The 12,728-nt window shown below is 49.3% G+C and overlaps 1 protein-coding gene across 1 annotated transcript in view; it reads right to left on the reverse strand.

The window, feature by feature from the left end:
- Positions 1 to 12,728, reverse strand: part of LOC126008810 (protein CutA homolog) — a 484,819-nt gene that overhangs the window by 431,326 nt on the left and 40,765 nt on the right. The gene's annotated exons all lie outside the window — the stretch shown is intronic.

Below are 12,728 nucleotides of genomic sequence, written 5' to 3' on the forward strand. Positions count from 1 at the left end.
TTTCGAATATGGGAAGCCATCAAGACTCAAACCCACGTGTGGATGGAGTCCCCCTAAGCAAAGGAAGAAGAGTTGAAGGATCACAGGACTCAGGGGGAGGACAGGAAGGAAGAAGGGACTGGATCTGTGTTCCAGGACACTCAGCAGGGAGCCTAGAAAGGCCTAGTCTGGGATTTGGGGGAGAGGGGCTGATGACTGTACAAAGGAGTGTTCCTTGAAGTTCTCCAGAAAATGGGCTCATTTGGGTAGTTCAGAAGCAGCAGGTCCATGAACAAGAGGAGTTGGAAGCAAGCTTATAAAAGGACTTTTTTGTGTGCATGGCATCATTGCATGAGCCATTATTCCTATACATGGTGATGAATGTCCTCTTGGCATCGTCTGCCCATTGTTGAGGTTTAATGTCCTTGCACATAGAACATCCTCCTTGTTTTGTTTTGCAACCAACCATTCATTTCATAAAACGTTGCTGCAAACTTGGAACATCGGCCACTAGAGTCTAGGATTGGAGATGTATTTTCCTTATGGTTGTCATCTTTGGGGTCTGTGAGGGTAGACTGGCTTTCAGGCTGAGCTCAGAGGCCCGGCGCCACTCACAGTGGTCTCAGTCCTGTCCAACCAGCTCAGTGCTGGGGTCTGCTTTGCTTTGCACACTGCCAACCCGGGTTTGGTCCCCAACATCCCTAGTTCCTCGTACACTGCCAGAAGAGGCCTCTGGATGCAAAGCTAGGAGGAAGGCTCAAGCACAGATGAGTATGGCCCCTAAATTTTAAAATAAATTGATCCATAAATTATTGGGTACTAGAGTCCAGCTACATGGATGCATAAAATCCACCATCACAAAGGGTCACCCCAATGGTGTATTCTTTTTTTTTTTTTTGGTTTTTGGGCCACACCCAGTAATGCTCAGGGGTTACTCCTGGCTATGCGCTCAGAAGTTGCTCCTGGCTTGGGGGACCATATGGGACACCGGGGGATTGAACCGCAGTCCGTCCAAGGCTAGTGCAGGCAAGGCAGGCACCTTACCTTTAGCGCCACGGCCCGGCCCCATCCCCCCCAATGGTGTATTCTACTGTGCGAGTCAGAGAGAGTCACTGTGAGCTGGGTGGGACATGATTAGAGGGAAACACTCCAGGGGGCCTTGGATTATCTCCCTCAGTAGAAGGGGGCAGGAATGGGGTTCCTGGGAGTGGCCAGGACGAGCCCAGCAAGGCAGGGCTCCTTGCTCTGAAGCCAGATCAGTCCCTTCCTTCTCACAGCAATCACCCCACTTATTTCTCCAGCAACTTCTTTCTAAGTGCTGCTTTGACTTGAAGTCTACACAAACTTGTGCCAGAGTTTCCTGCCCGAATTCTACTGGCTCTGGATTTTCTCATTTAGTGGCTGGAACACTGTCTCCTCTCCCCAAATATATCCCCCCTGGGCCTTTCACTGCCTCACAGGTGGGCTCCAGACACCAAAGACCGGGCCACATCTGAAATGAATGTGAGCCCAGCTCACAATCCCCCATGCTGGGCCTCTCCTCTCCCAGCTGGGCTCCCTCTGCAGTTTTGCCCAGACAGTGCCTCAGTGTATGATCCTTGAATTGTCATCTTGGAAGGATCAACTGAAGGGCATCCATATGCATTGTCCCAGGCCAATCTTTGGCATCTGCTGTCTGTTCCCCCACCCCTCCACCCCCGATCATTAGGCCCAAAGATCAGGGTGCTAAATAGGCATGAGAATTTCTTTCGAGTGCAGTAGTAGAGTAAGTTTTATTTTTAGGGGCCGAAGAGATAGCACAGTGGTAGGGCATTTGCCTCACATGCAGCCCACCCGGGAGGGACCTGGTTCAATTCTTGGCATCCCATATGGGCCCCCAGTCTGCCAGGGGAGATTATCTGAGTGCAGAGCCCAGAGTAGCCCCTGAGCACCGCTGGGTGTGGCCCAATCAATCAATAAATAAAGTTTTTAAAAATAATTATTTTTAAATAGATGATAGGTGGCAAGATAACAGTCCCCTCCCAGCTGAAAGAGGTCTAGAAAGTACCATAGGCTTACCCACCATCTCTCAAGAATGTGGCCTATTACAAAGCATTCAACAAGGAGGGGTTGAAAAATAAATGTTGACAGAAGCACACAAGGTCTGCTGGAGATTTGACAAACAAGAGCAACAAGACAGATCTCCAAGCGTGGAGGCAGCGACCTTGATCGGATCAAAGACTCAAGATTTACCACTTGACTTTGACCAAGTCTTTTCTAGATGGCACTGAGTAAGCTATGTCTGCCCTCCAAGCACCAGTTTCCTCATCTGAGTGACATTTGTTGTTGTGATTTTACCTTATTTTTTACTCTTGGCAGTGCTGGGGTTCAAACCCAGAGCCTTACAAACCTGAGCATTAGCTTTCCCAAGGAACTACCTTCCTGGCTCTAGTTTGTCCAAAATCGAGGATGAGGTCCAACTGGTGTGACTCTATTCTAAGGATCTAAGCATAGACTCCCAACTTAACCTGTTTGGTCATCTACTCAATGGGAGAAGCATAAGCCCTGTGTTGTCGTTTTGCAGAGCTGTGGGGAGAGAATGAGATGCCAGCAATGACTGATCTAAACTCCAAGCAGTCATTCCTATGGCGAGCACTGTCAGATGACATAGCGTATAATGATCCTGGCCTGTCTGGATCTTAGGGACCTTAGGATCTCCCTTGTAGGCGTGCCCTGAATACATAAGCAGCAGTACTGGGGGCTGGGGGAGTCGACAGGAAGGAAGGGTTCAAAGGAATTAGATCGCACTTAGGAGTCGTGACTGACCAGTAGGGGGCTCTCTGCCCACATCAGCATAGATAATGCTTATCCCCTGATCTCATCCCAAGGGAAACATTTGGGGGGTATGGGCACCAGCTTTTCAATAATACTCCCACCCTAACTGGATGCAGTTCTCCATTTACCAGTCCTAGCTGAATTCTGTAGGTGGGCATGTTTGAAAATCTTTGTTTGTTTGTTTTTTAATAATATCTTTATTTAAGCACCATGATTACAAACATGTTTGTAGTTGGGTTTCAATTATAAAAAAGAACATCCCCCCTTCACCAGTGCATCCTTCCCACTACCAATGCCCACCCATCTCCCTTATCCTACCCCTGCCTGTCTTCAAGGCAGGCATTCTATTACTCACTCACTACCATTGTCGTGATAGTTGTCTGTGTAGTTATTTCTCTAACTGCACTCCCTGCTCTTTGTGGTAAGCTTCATGTCATAGACTGGTCCTTCAGGCCCTCATCTCTATGGTCTCTGGGTATTATTGACATGCTTTCTTTTATTTTCCTTAAATCCCACAGATGAGTGAGACTATTCTGTTGTGACACTGTCCTTTTCATTTCTTTCACGAGTATAGTTCATCTTCTTTAGGACCTGCCTCCAGGGGTGGGGGGCTGATTCCCAGAGACCAGTCTCTCCCATCTGCCCAGTTTGAGACAGGATTGTTGGCAGGATGCCAGGTTGCTCCGCCACTACATGATCACTTCAGGGATTTCTAGATCCTGCTAAGTCATGGGGTTTATGAACATGCAGCATTACTCAGGGGTTACTCCTGGCTCTGCGCTCAGAAATGGCTCCTGGCAGGCTTGGGGGACCATATGAAATGCCATCGATTGAACCTGGGTCCATCCTGGGTGGTCCGTGTGCAAGGCAAATGCCCTACCACTGTGCTATCACTCCAGCCCAATGAAGTAACTTTTAAGAGATCTTTAATCACATTTTAAAATATTTTTTCTAGGGAGGGGGAGATAATACAATGGATATATTGTCTCTTGCATTTAGTCTGTTGAGGTTTGACTCCCTAACACCCAAAAGGTTTCCACTCCAGCACAGAAGTGATCCCTGCACAGCATTATAAATAAACCCTGAGCACTGCCAGGTGTGACCCCCCCAAAATTTTTAATTATAAAGAAATTAAGAATTTTCTTTAAAAAATATGGGTAAGTAATGGGCCCGGAGAGATAGCACAGTGGCGTTTGCCTTGCAAGCAGCCGATCCAGGACCAAAGGTGGTTGGTTCAAATCCCGGTGTCCCATATGGTCCCCCGTGCCTGCCAGGACCTATTTCTGAGCAGACAGCCAGTAGTAACCCCTGAGCACCGCCGGGTGTGGCCCAAAACCCCCCCCCCAAAAAAAATATGGGTAAGGGCAAACTTCATTGTGTATATTTAAACACAATTTTTAAATATATATATTAATTATAATTTTAAATATATGTACATATACAGATATATACGAATATATATACAATTTTAAATATAGGTATATAAATTCTAGGGGGCTGGAGAGATAGCACAGCAGTATGGAGTTTGCCTTGTACATGGTTGACCTGGGACAGACCCAGGTTCAATCCCCAGCATCCTATATGGTCCCCCAGGAGCGATTTCTGAACATAGAGCCAGGAGTAATCCCTGAACGTCTCCAGGTGTCCAGGTGTGGCCCCAAAACCAAAAAAAAAAGTATATATATATATATATATACTCACTACCATATAAAGTCTAGATTAAAGGAATGATTTATTCAGAGTCACCCAGAGAGGAAGGAAAAAGCTTAAGACTTAGACTCAGAGGGATGGACAGAGTCTCTTGCCTTGTACACATAACCAAACCAGTTTTGAACCTCAGCACCTCATATGGCCCCCTAACCATTCCAGGAGTGACCCCTGAGCATAGTGTCCACCTTCCCAAAAAGAGTTCAACTAAGTTCACAGAATCAAGAAATTCTGAATGGGAGAAATCTTCATACTCCCTGGTGTTGGCTGAGAGCTTTTGTCTGGATTCCATACCCAGACACCAGCTCCTCCTATCCCTCATCAGCCCCCCATACCAGCACTCCCTTGCAGGCCAGGCTGGAACTGGCAGCTTCTGGAGCTCAGGGGATGTCTCATGCTGTAACCCCTTGTCCAAATCTGCTCACTGAGCCTTTCCCCGAAGGGCTGCTGCACGTAATAAAAGTAGGAATAAAATCCACTTTACTGTTGGTTTACAGAAGGGCCAGAGTGATAGCACAGCAGTAAGGCATTTGCCTTGCAAGTGAGCAATACAAGACAGACCTCGGTTTGAATCCCGGCATTTCATATGGTATCCGAGCCTGCCAGGAGTGACTTCTTTGTGCAGAGCCTGGAGTAACCCCTGAGCACTGCCGGGAGTGACCCAAAAACCGAAACTGAACCTAAACAAACAAACAAAAAAACTGTTGGTTTACCGAGGACAGAGTCTTAACTTGTTTGGTCTTACTCCTGCAAAGATGTGTTCTCTATCTTAAATCCCTGATGGCCAAGTTTCAGAGACTAGCACCTCCAGGATTTCATAGCAATTGGGGATTGAGGTTGGACTCAGGAGGGTCAATGAGAAATGGGGATCCTGTGTCTAGGCTCTCAGCAAAATCTCTCTTCTAGTCCCTGTTGCTGGGACTCACCTCTCATTCTCCAACAGGACACAGGTAATGGCTTGGCCATTACCCAAGATGCCAACACATGTCTACAGCCTGACACTGTCGTCTGTTTTCTGCTTAGCTTTTTATATTTTATTTCATTTTATTGTTGGTTTTTTTTGTTTGTTTTTTGGGGGTCACACCCGGCAGCACTCAAGGGTCACTCCTGGCTCTACACTCAGAAATCACTCCTGGTTGGCTCGGGGGACCATATGGGATGCGGGATTCCAACCACCGTCCTTCTGCATGCAAGGCAAATGCCCTTCCTCCATGCTCTCTCTCCAGCCCCAGCTTTTTATATTTTAAACTTTTATGTGGTGTTAAACAACTTTGATTTCTACTATAATTTAAAAACCTTCAGCACCTTCACAGCTGAAGGGCTTTCTAAACTCATACCCACTCACGCCGTAAAATTCGGGCCTCTCTAGCAGGTCTGAATTTTTCAAGGAAGAGAGCACTCTTAGCATCATTATTTCCAAAAAATTGTATCATAATTATTCATTATTCAATGATTAATGATCCCCTATTATTAATTACTTATATACAGCCTTTTTCACCTTTGTAAAATGATATACCTTGTAGAGAGAACATCCTTTTCTTCTTAGTAAAGCTATATACTCAAATATAATGTGTCTACTCCTGAAACAAATGTTGCTGAAACAAAGTTATATCCTCTCAAAATAAGAGCTGATATTCAGAGACAAATTTATTGTGTGGCAATTATTTATTGTGTATCTAAATAAACCTAACTTCAGGAGGCCAGAGTTTCAACACTGCCAGTAAGGTTTTTGCCTTGCAGACTGCCAGCCCGAAATCAGTCTCCAACATCCCCCCCCCCCCCCACAGCCTGCCAGGGATTATTTTTATGTGCAGATCCAGGAGTAACTGCCCTGAATGCTGCCTGTTGTGGCCCCCAAAACAATATAAACCTGACTTGGAAAGTTAAGACCATGAAAATTGCTAATGATATTTCTTTCCTTCTTGGGGCCTTTTAAATATCGTCTGAAAAATAAAACATTGTGATATACTGAAACCACTTGGGTGTTTTCAATTCTACCCCATCCCCACTTACCAAAAAGAAAAAAAAAAATATATATATATAGATGTTATAAAAGTGTCCTATGTATAAATATTTTTACTTTCTTTCTCTTTGATTTTGTTCTTTTTTTATACGTATAAATACTTTGAAATACAGAACTACAAAAAATGTGTTTTATATTTATATTTTTATTTTATAAAAATTATTTTATAAAAATATTTTATTTCATAAAATATTTTATTATATATGAATGTATATTGTATGTCAAATATATTTATGTTATGTCATATATAACTATATGAAATGAATTTTATTATATATTTTTATGACACAAATTTATTTTATTTTAAATACAAGACTATAAAACTAACCAATACATACCAAATATATATTATAAAACTATCCTATGTATAAATTTTTTCTTTGGGTCACACCCTGTGGTGGCGGCGCTGAGGAGTTACTCCTAGCTCTGTACTCAGAAGTTGCTCCTGGCAGGCTCAGGGGAATGCCAGGATTCAAATCACCATCTATCCTGGATCGGCTGTGTGCAAGGCAAACGCGCTACAGCTGTGCTATCTCCGGTCCCTGTATAAATATTTTAAATACAAAACTACAAAATACAATACAAATGTATTTTATTATATTTTTATGAATTTTTATTTACATAAAATGCATTTTATTAAATATCATATAGTTTGTTATATACCAAATATATATTTCTACTATATACTATATAAGAATTTTTATTATACAAATGTATTTTATTTTAAATACAAAACTACAAAAGTATCCTATATATGTATATTTATATATATATATATATAGAGAGAGAGAGAGAGAGAGAGAGAGAGAGAGAGAGAGAGAGAGAGAGAGAGAGAGAGAGAGAGAGAGAGAGAGAGAGAGGATAGTTTTGTATTTAAAAATAAATCTTTTGGGGTTGGAGCCAAGTGCCTTGCTCGCTGCCCACAGGGTCTGCTCAAAGGTATCCCAGATGGCCCCCTGGGAACCGCCAGCGTAATTCCAGGGTTCAGAGCCTGGAGTAACGGGGAGCTTAACCAGGTTTTCCCCCACACCACCCCTCCAAAATCATTTGGGCCAGAAATAGCTCAAGGAGTTGAGCATCTGCTTTGTACGCAGAGGCCAGTCACTGCTTGTCCCCAGAGCATTGCCAGTAAGGCTCCTCAGGCACCGCTGGGTGGGTCACATAAAATTTAAATAGATTGATAAATAATAAAATAACAAAAGTAGGCCTAAACTAAGGAAATGGCTCTAAGGGCTAAATCTTAAATTCAGGATCTAGGTTCCTTCTCAGGCCCCCTCCAGGCTTTTAGAGATTGCAGGAATGCTGAGTCACAGAGCCTTTGATTTGCATCTCACCCTAGAAGGGGGACTTGAACCTCCTTTTCCTATTTTTCTTTACTTCTGTTGCCTCTTTAATGACTTGTCTCCGGATACCCTTGATTCCTCTGTTTTTCGAAATGGGAATGCTCATCTTAGGTTTCCCCAGGCTTTCCACCTCCCAGCTCTGGGCCTCCCCTGCTTCAAGGCTTCCTGCTGCTCTGACCTTGCCCTTGGCCCTGACCCTCCTCCGCAACTGAAATTTAAACCCAAATTGACTTCTCACAGCTTCCCCTACCCCCCCCCCCCAACTGATCTCCCAGCCCTATCCGAGGTGACCCTAACTTTTGGTGGTGGCATTTACCACCCTCCTTTTGCAGTGTTTTCACAACTGGACATGCCATATTTTTTCAGCCACAGAAGTGCCTGCCTGCTTCTGTTATTTTAACGCCTCTCAGGTTAACCTCACCTAGGCGATGGCTCTATGAGATTATTCTGTGGCTCAGCGGCTAATCTTCCCTTTGATCAATGCAAGCAAAAGATTCCATCTGAAGTGGGACTAGCCAATTGCAGCGCGACCAGCTCGTTTCTGCAAGTGAGTTTAATATCTGACTCTCCAAAAATCCCAGGACCGGGTAGGTGGGGTGGGTGAGATGAATTGGGGTTGTTTCACAGCTAGTGGCTCTAACTCCAACCTGGGAGGTCCTTCTACAGAGTTCAAACACACACACACACACGTACCCTAACCTTCCTAACAATACTATTAGTATGAGAATTCTATAAGGTTTAAGAGTTGCTGTGATATAAATTCAAGAGTCTCCCAGGCCATAACGGGGGGGGGGGGAGGGGGGAGTGATCCCCTAACCCTCTGGAAACACCAATTTTGCACGTCCAAAAGGCAGATCCTGCCAGCTGAGGGTGAATAATTTAAGACTGGAGATGTGGGGAACTGCAATCTCTGGGCTATGCCCAGAATATACCCCTGTCCTGTCCCAACATCCTGGGGGGGGGGGGGGGGTCCTGCAAAGGGCACAGAAAGGAATAAGACCTCAGGGTCGTTGACAACTGTTAGGCAACCCACACCTAAGAGGGACTCCGGAATGAGTGCGCAAAGGCAAGGCGGCTGCTTTTTCTCCAAGGCAGATGGAGCACATGGAGAGGAGGGTCACACTCCTTGCCTGGCTATGCCCTTCTTATCCCTAAGGGCTCAGTAAGAGAGGGGGTCTTCCTCGCTGCCAGCCAGAACTACCGATTTTAGTGAGTAGAGAGACCACTCCCAGGTGGGGGCAGCTATCCTGAGCCTGTCCCGCCCAGGTTGGCATTGAAGACCATCTTCATTTGGGGGGAACCCAAGTTGGGAAAAAACAGTTACAAAGAAACCAGGGCTGAACTTTGTTTTTGGTCAAAGGAGGTGTAACCCCAGGGGCCTGAGCGGTAGCGCAGAGGTAGATAGGTCATTTGCCTTGCACCGGACTGATCCTGGAGGGAGCTGGGTTCGATCCCCAGAGTCCCATGTGCCCCCCCCCATGCCAAGAGCGATTCCTGGGCGCATTGCCAGAAAGGAGGAGCCCCAGAGCGCCACTGGGTGTGGCCCAAAAACCAAAAAAAAGAAGGAAAAAAAGGTGTAACCCTACAAGGTCCTGTTTGGGTGGATGTCCTCTGTGCGTTGGTTCTCTCGTGGGTCTGTTTTTGGGGGTGTTTTTCCCTGCCTGGTGGTGCCACCCAAGCCGGTGCCTTTGGAGCCCTGGGTGCCCCTTCCCAGCCCTTGCAGGTCTCAGTCCCTTTCCAGCAGCTCCCCTGGCACTTGCCAGCCTGTCCCAGGGCGCGTCTCGTGGGTCTGTCTTTGGGGGTGTTCCCCCAGGCTAATGCCCCTGGAGCGCTGGGTGCCTCTTCCCAGCCCTCGCGGGTCCCAGTCCCTCCTTTCCAGCAGCTGCCCTGGCTGGCACTTGCCCACAGCGTGTGCCAGGGCAGGGCGAGGGCGAGAGCGCAGGGCAGGGCAGGGCAGGGCGCGCGGTGGAGACTCGGAGGCCGGAGGCGGCGCGGCCGGGGCGCACGGGCGTTCGGGGTGGCGCCTGCGGGGGGCCCCGCGGCCTCGGGCTCCAATGGCGAGGCCGGCTTAATCGCATCAGCGGGACGTCAATAATTCGCGGGAAAACCGGTCGCGCAGAAGATGGCGCCCCAAGCCCGGGGGGCCCCTTCCTGAGCGCCCCGGCCCCTCCCTGCGCCTCCCCTTCCTCCCCTCCCCGGGCACGCCCCCCGCGGAGACCCCGACCCGGACCGGGACCCGGCCCCGAACCCTCGGGCGGGCGCGCCCAAAGGACTCTGGCTGGGGACGCGCGCAGCCCCCGATGCGCCCCCGTGGCCCGACTCCCTTGGGGGGACCGGGGAGGTAAGTGAGCGCAGCCGGCCGGGCTGGGGAAGGGGGTGCTCCGGGTCCCCCCGGGCATGCACCTTCTTGCTTCTCTGTCCCAAGTGCACCCCCCGGGACTGGCCTGAACAGGGGCGCGCCGGGGAGCACTGGGAGTATTGGGGGCGCTTGGAGAGGCGCGCGCTCCCCAAGTCCCGCTCTCCAAGTCCTGGCATCAGGGGCAGGTATGGGTGTGACAGCTCGTCCCTGCCGTCGGCCTCCTCGAGAGCTTGGAGGGACCCGACTTGGGGATCGGGATTGCGCTCACGTCCCAAACGAAGTTAGCCCGCCAGGCTGGCGACGGCTGGGCATCTGGGCATGAGCATGGCACAGGGGCGCACGGCTTGGGGTCGGTGCCAGCGCACGGGGGAGCTTGGAAGCCCCTGGGAGGTGCTGGCTTTGGCCAGATTTGGGGGGATATTTTTATTTTTTTCCTCCCTCCTCCTGGACTTGCGTTTTCAAAACTGAAAAGCCAACCAACGGTCGCCCTGGGGTTGGAGAAGGAGGCCCCGGTGGATGATTCATTTTCGCTTCCTGCCCGGCTGGGCTGGGCTGGGCCGGGCCGCCTGCCTGCCCGCCGCGGATTTGAACTGGACGCCGCCGGGAACCCGCAAAGAGGCATTTCTTGGCAGAGGGGTTTGAATCAGCCAATCACAGCCCTGCGCGCGGGGGGCCCCTCTCCGGGAGGATGGAGACGCGGGGGTGGGTGTCGGGGTGTGGGTGGGTGGGGGTGACCGACACCCGCAGGTCCGAGCCTGCCCCGAGTGGGTATGGCTATGGGTGTGGGGAGTAGGGGAGACCCACCCCCGGCCCGCCTGGCCTGCCCTAGTGATGTGGGGAGGAAGCTTCAGTGGGTGAACCTGCTATGGCTCTGGGGGTGTCGGGGAGGGCAGGCCTGGAGGGCGGAGGAACCAGGTGGCTGGGAGGAGGGAGAAGGTCTGGCTGGTTGGCACTGCCTACCCTGCCAGGGACTGTGCCCGGAGGGAGGAGGAGGAAGGGCTAGGAGCTTGCCAAGGTCCCAGTGCTGCTTTGCCTGCCCCTGTCCACCCCCTCAAACACTGATAGACACACACACACACACACACACACACACACACACACAGATTCCCCTGGCCACCCCCTCAAACACTGATAGACACACACACACACACACACACACACACACAGATTCCCCTGGCCACCCCTCAAACACTGATAGACACACACACACACACATTCCCTCTCCAGGTGCCTCTGGGCAGAGGAAGGGGACCTGGGAACTGAAGTAGCTGGTGGAAAGTAGATGGGGGTTGGGTTGGGGAAGGACACCCATGCCAAGAGAGTACCTAGAGGGGACGGGAGGTAGTCTCCTGGGGAGAGTTTCAAATGCCCCGGAGAATGAAGTGGGTGCGCTAGTTTTCCAGAAGGGAGTTTGAAATGGGGCATTGGACCCAGAGGAAGATCTGGGAGGAGGCAAGACAACTAAAGAGGGGGCTCAGGTGAAACCATTGCTCACCCTGGGTCCTAGCAGTGGGGAGACCTTGCTGAGCATGGGAACAGGGAATGAAGGGAATGGCCCAGACCAGACGCTTGGGACTTGGAACATAGATCTTGGACCTTGGGGAGTGAAGAGAGGGCTGGAAGCCAACACTCTTGCTTCAAATTGTCAGCGGGGACAATTCCCTGCTGGGACAAGTCGGAGACATCTGGAGGTCCGGTCCTGGGGACCCTAGGCAAGCCCTAGCAGGTAGAGAGTCAAGCACTTTTATTAGAGCGGGTGCGAGACCTCAGCTTGGCGAGTGTGACTTGGGTGCTGGAGCAAATTTGCATCTGAGTCAAAGCGTGAACGAGTTTAAATAGCCCAGAACTGGTTTCCATTAAGTCGCCCCCTAATTGAGACCAGAAGGGAGGATTACAGAAGACACAGATGGCCAAAACTATTCTAGTTCACTAGCCACTGAGATTTCCTGTGTAGGTGAGTTTTCTCCCAGTGTGTGTGTGTGTGTGTGTGTGTGTGTGTGTGTGTGTGTGTGTGTGTGTGTGTGTGTGTGTGTGTGTGCTGGGGTCTATTTGCCCTCCAAACAGACTCTGGGCTTCCAACATCCCCTTCCCCACAGGGGTCAGCCATAGCCCAGCTGTACCCAAAGGATCTCCAGTTCTCTGGTGTGTGTGTGTGTGTGTGTGTGTGTGTGTGTGTATAGGGAATACATTTTTTTCTGGCTTCTCCATCTTCTCAGTTCAGGAGTAGTAAAGGCACCTTAAGCAGGGAGAAGTGCTGAGTTTGGAGAAATTAGCTCTTCAAGAGCTACAATGGTCTCTTGGGAGATGAGAGCTAGACTTTGAGTCTCCACCTGATTCAGAACTTTTGGCCCACATGCTAAGCATTTCCTCTTGCCCAGCCTCAGTTTCCCTTCTGTAAAATAGAGGCAGCCAGCCTCCCTCCCAGAGTGGTGATGAGGATTCAGAAACAGGACGCATGGCAGTGTGTGGGATTCAGAAAAGGAACGGGCAGGTCTCCTTCCTT

Source organism: Suncus etruscus, chromosome 5, assembly GCF_024139225.1.
Source record: "Suncus etruscus isolate mSunEtr1 chromosome 5, mSunEtr1.pri.cur, whole genome shotgun sequence".
Taxonomy (NCBI): domain Eukaryota; kingdom Metazoa; phylum Chordata; class Mammalia; order Eulipotyphla; family Soricidae; genus Suncus; species Suncus etruscus.